Source organism: Hemitrygon akajei, chromosome 7, assembly GCF_048418815.1.
Source record: "Hemitrygon akajei chromosome 7, sHemAka1.3, whole genome shotgun sequence".
Lineage (NCBI taxonomy): Eukaryota > Metazoa > Chordata > Chondrichthyes > Myliobatiformes > Dasyatidae > Hemitrygon > Hemitrygon akajei.
This window is the reverse complement of record NC_133130.1, coordinates 16849860-16855859: the sequence shown is the minus strand read 5'-3', so window position 1 is coordinate 16855859 and position 6000 is coordinate 16849860.

Sequence of the window (6000 nt, the reverse complement as noted above, 5' to 3'; positions counted from 1 at the left end):
CCTCTCCTTAAGAAGGGAGAGACACAAAGGAAGACAATTATAGGCCAGATAGCCTGATTTCAGTGGTTGGGAAGATGTTGGAGTCCATTATTAAGGATGAGGTTTCCAGCTACTTGGAGGAACATGGTAAAATAGGCCAAAGTTAGTATGCTTGATGGATGTTGTTTACTTGGATTTTCAGAAGGCCTTTGAAAAGGTGCCACACATGAGGCTGCTTAGCAGGATAAAAGCCCATGGTATTACAGGAAGGATACTAGCATGGATAGAAGATTGGCTGACTGGCAGAAAGTAAAGAGTAGAAATAAAACGGACTTTTCTGGTTGACTGCCAGTGACTGGTGGTCAATAATGGGATCATTTCTTTTCACATTATACTGTATGTCAATGATTTGGTAACTTTGTGGCCAAATCTGCTGATGATACAAAGGAAGGTGAAGGGGTAGGTACTGCTGATGAAATAGGGAGTCTGCAAAAGGACTCAGATAGTTTTGGAGAATAGGCAAAGAAGATGGATAAGCAACTCTGTACAGGGAAGTGTATGGTCATGCACTTCGATAGAAGGAATAAAGGCTCAGGCTACTTTTTAAGCAGGGAGAAAATTTGAAAATCAAAAGTGCAAAGGGACTTCGGAGTCCTTGTGCGGGATTCCCTAAAGATTAACTTACAAGTTGAGTTCATGATAAAGAAGGCAAATGCCATGTTAGCATTCATTTTGTGTAGAGTATAAGAGCGAAGGTGTAACACTAAGGCTTTATAAGGCATTAGTCAACCACACGTCGAGTATTGTGAGCAGTTTAGGGCCTCTTCTCTCAGAAAAGATTTGTGCGCAGCCAGAAGAGGTTCACGAGAATTGTTTTGGTAATGAAAGAGTTAGTGTATGATAGCTCTGGGCCTCTACTCGCCGGAGTTCTGAAGAATGAGGGGGATCTCATTGAAAGGCCTAGTTAGAGTGAATGTGTTGAGGATTTTTCCTAAGTATGAGAGTCTAGTGCCAGAGCGCACAGCCTCAGAATGGAACGACATTCATTCAGAAGAGAGATGAGAAGGAATTTCTTAAGCCAGAGGGTGGTGAATCTGTGGAATTCATCGCTATGGTTGGCTGTGGAGGCTATCTTTGAGTATATTTAATACAGAGGTTGATGGTTTCTCGATCAGTCAGGGTTTCAAAAGCAATGGGGGAAAAGCAGGAGAATGGAGTTGAGAGGGATAATAACTCAGCCATGATGGAAAGGTGGAGAAGACTCTATAAGGTATAGAAGCAGAATTAGCCTATTTGGCCCATTGAGTCTGCCCTGCCATTTCATCATGGCTGATCCCTTTGCATCTCAGTTTTTTGTATTTTCTCTCCATTTAGAAAATAGTCAACCCTTTCATTTCTTCTACTAAAGTGCATGACCATACACCTCCAACACTGTATTCCATTTGCCACTTCTTTGCCTGTTCTCCTAATCTGTCTAATTCTGCTCCTGTGACTTCTGGTCTTCTGGTAACAGGCCATTCCAGCTCAACGAGCCTTTGCCACTCAATTACACACATATGACCAATTAACCTACTAACTTGTGCGTCAGTTTGGAATGTGGTGGGCACTGGAGCATTTGGAGGGAAGGTACAAGCTGCTTACAGATAACAAATAGAATTGAACCTGGGTTGCTGGTGCTGTAAAGCATTATGTGAACTGCTATGTTATCACGCCACCCACAACAAGAACACAGAACATACTTTAGGACGCAGTGAGAGCAGCTGATGCCAAGAAGACCGATAAGCACATCAGCAAAGCTGGTTCTGTTCTGGGGGTGGAACTGGATTCCCTGGTGGTTGTGTTTGAGAGGAGGATGCTGCAGAAGTACGGAGCATTATGGACAATCCCTCTCACCCCCTCCATGACATACTGGACAAACAGAGGAGCACCTGTAGTAACAGACTAATTCCACCGAGGTGCCTCGCTGAACACCATAGGAGATCCTTTCTCCCTGTGGCTATAAGACTCAACAACTCCTCCTCAAGTATACAAGTGTATAGTTTCATTGTACATCTCTAATTTGCACTATTACTTTTTAATGCACATTTTTTATTTTTTCACACCTCAATGCTTACATTTTGTATTTTAAAGTATATATTTCTGACTGAGCAACCTTGCAACAATAATTTCCTTCAGGATAAATAAAGTTTTATCTTACCTTATCTTATTAGTTAAGTGCCTAACTAAATTAATCCTTCTGTGGACATAATGACCACATCAACCCATTCTCTGCACATTCGATCTAAATTCTCATCGTATAAAACCATAAGACCATAAGACATAGGAGGAGAATTAGGCCATTTGGCCCTTCGAGTCTGCTCCCCCATTCAAATTTGGCTGATCCTTTTTTCCCCTCCTCAGCCCCATTCCCCAGCCTTCTCCCTATAACTTTTGATGCTGATAGGTTCTAATCAAGGACCTTTCAAGCTCTGCCTTCAATATACCCAATGACCTGGCCTCCACAGCTGTCGGTGGGTAATAAATTCCACAAACTCACCACCTTCTGGATAAAGGAATTTCTCCGCATCTCTATTTTAAATGGAAGCCCCTCTATCCTGACGCTGTGCCCTCTTGTCCTAGACTCCCCCACCATGAGAAACATCCTTTCCACATCTACTCTGTCTAGATCTTTCAACATTTGACAGATTTCAATGCGATCCCTCTTCATTCTTCTAGATTCCTGTGAGTACAGACCCAGAGCTATCAAATATTCCCCGTATGATAACACCTGCATTGCTAGAATCATCCTTGCGAACCTCCTCTGAACCCTCTCCAGTGCCAGCACATCTTTTCTTAGATGAGGAGCCCAAAACTGTTCACAATACATAGCTCGGATGAGTCAATACAGTCTTGTTTCCGAAGGTTGAGGCACGAAGACATAAAGGGCATAAGTTTAAGGTGAGTGGGGAGAGATTTAATAGGAATCTGAGGGGTAATGTTTTCATCCAGAGGATGGACAGTGCATAAAATGCAGTGCCAGAGGAAGTGGCTGAAGCAGCTACATTAACATTTGAAAGGTACTTGGGCAAGTGCATGGATGGGAAAGAATATAGGCCAAATACATTGCGCATTGGATATTTGTCCGCCTTTGTGTGTTGTTTTTCATTGAATCTATTGCATTTTTTTGTTTTACTCTGACTCGGAAGGCTAAAAGTCAAGATGGTGCTGAATAGCGACTGCTTTGCTTGCATCTTTGGAAACAGCTCTATTTCTATCTCTTTTTTTAACTTTTCAGGGTTCTTTTGAAGACCCCGACCTGGAGTTACACTCTGACTTTGGTTCTTTGTGGGAATGGGACCTGCTCTCAGGGCTTCACGACCGGCCGCTTGTTGCTACCCCAAGGACGTGGCCTGGAAGACTAACGCGCCTTCAGGGTGCCGGACGTTTGTGGCTCTGGAGACGGGCTGATTCAAGGCCAGTGCCCCTGACTGAGGCATCATGGGAGAACATGGAACATCAGGAGCAGTGGGCTAACTGCTGGCTGTGTGTCCAGAGACGTGAGTCCTCGGGCCAATTCTCTGGGCGCAGAGCTCGTGAAAAGCAATGCAACGGACTTTTAACATCATAAACCAGTGAGTTATTAGTTATGTCTCCCCTCTCGCTGTGAAATGGGGACATCTCTTTTTCCTTTATTTTGGAGAGAGAGAGAGAGAGAGCCTGTGGTATGTTGAATTACCGGGTGAACGAGTAGTCTTTGGGGTACCGCAAGTCTCTGTCTTTATTGATGCTTTGCTGCACTCTTGAGCGCTCGGTGGGGGGTGCTGATGCTTTTTTGCTGGTGGGGGGAGTTGCTGCTGCTTGTGCATGGGGGGGAGCTGGGGAGGCTTTGGGGTTCTAGCGTTTACCTGTAATTCATTCTTTGGGGCACTTCTCTGTTTTCATGGACGTTTGTGAAGAGAAAGAATTTCAGGATGCATATTGTATATACTTCTCTGACATTAAATATACCCACTGAACCCATTGAATGCCTTCAAGAAAATGAATCTCAGGATAGTATCTTCGCACTACAGTGGCTATGTTTCATTTGGAATTTGAGGAAATTTGGTATGTTACCTAAAACACTCGCAAGTTTCTATTGATGTACCCTGGAGAGCATTCTGACAGACTGCATCACTGTCTGGTATGGGGCGGAGGGCTACCGCATTGGATCAAAGTAAGCTGCAGAGGGTTGTAAAATTAGTTGGCTCCATCATGGGGTCTAGCTTCTGTAGTATCCAGGAAATCTTCAAGGAGCAATGCCTCATTAAGGGCCCCTATCACCTAAGATAGGCTCTCTTCTCATTGTTACCATCATGAAGGAGGTACAGGAGCCTGAAGGCACACACTCAGTGATCCAGGAAAAGCTTCTTCCCCTTATATGCATACACATACACACACACACACACACGTACGTATATATTAACTGTAATTCACTGTTGTATTCTTTTCTATTATGTATTGCACTGTACTGCTGCTGCAAGGTTAATAAATTTCACGACATATGCCGATGATATTAAACTTGATTTTGATTTTATGGTTCTTTAATAATATATTTACTTTGAACTTTGAAACATGGTCAAATGGTTCTTTATTTTAATGTAAATCACAAACATGAGAAAATCTGAAGATATAGGAAATCCAAAGCAACAGGCACAAAATGCTGGAGGGTCTCAACAGGTCAAGCGAGCATCTATGGATAGAGTAACCAGTCAATGTTTTGGGCTGAGAGACTAAGAGAGAAGAGGAGGGCATGCCTGAGTAGAGGGAGGGGAAGGAGCAAAGAAGCTGATAGGAGAGGAGAGTGGACAACAGGAGAATGAGAAGAGGGAGGAGATCCGGGGGATGTACTAGGCAGGTGAGAAGTAAAAGGTCAGAGTGGGAATAGAGGTGTGGGTGGGATGCAATTTTAATAAGAACATAAGAAATAGGAACAGGAGTAGGCCATCTGGCCCATCGAGCCTGCACCGCCATTCAGTAAGATCATGGCTGATCTGTCCATAAACTCAGCTCCATCTACCTGCCCTTTCCCCATAACCCTCAATTCCTTTACTATGTAAAAATCTATCTAACTGTATCTTAAATATATTTAGTAAAGAAGCCTCAACTGCTTCCCTGGGCAGAGAATTCCACAGATTCACCACTCTCTGGGAAAAACAATTTCTCCTAATCTCCATCCTAAATCTTCTCCCCTGAATCTTGAGGCAATTCCCCTCGTTCTAGTCTCACCTACCAATGAAAACAACTTCCCTACTTCTATCTTCTCTATCCCTTTCAAAATTGTGTATGTTTCTATAAGATCCCCTCTCATTCTTCTGAACTCCAGAGAGTATTTGTTCACCAGAAAGAGAAATTTGTATTCATACCATCAGGTTAGAGGGTACCCAGATGGAGTATAAGGTGTTGCTTCTCCACCCTGAGGATAGCCTCATATTGGGATAAGAGGAAGCCATAGATCGATATGTCATTGGAACAGGAATGGGAATCAGAATTAAAATGTTTCGCCATTGGGAAGTCCCGATTCTGGTGGATGGAGTGGAGGTGCTCGATGAAGTGTCCCCCAATTTACGACAGGTCTCACCAATGTTGAGTAGGCCACATTGGGAGCACGGAACACAGCAGATGATCCCAGCAGATCTGCAGGTGAAGTGTTGCCTCACCTGGAAGGACTGTTTGGGGCCCTGAGTGGAGGTGAATAGGCAGGGTAGCACTTGGGCTGCTTACATGGATAAGTGCCTGGAGGGAGATTAGTGGGGAGGGACGAATGGACAAGGTAATCGCAGAGGGAGCAATCCTTGCGGAAAATTGGGGCGAGGAAGGTAGAGATGTGTTTAGTGGTAGGGTCCCTTTGGAGATGGTGGAAGTTGTGGAGGATATTCTTTTGGATGTGGAGGCTGATGGGGTAGTAGGTAAGGACAAGAGAAACTCTATCACTATTACAATGATGGGAAGATGGGCTGAGTGCAGGTGTATGGGAAATGGAAGAGATGTGGGTGAAGGATGGTA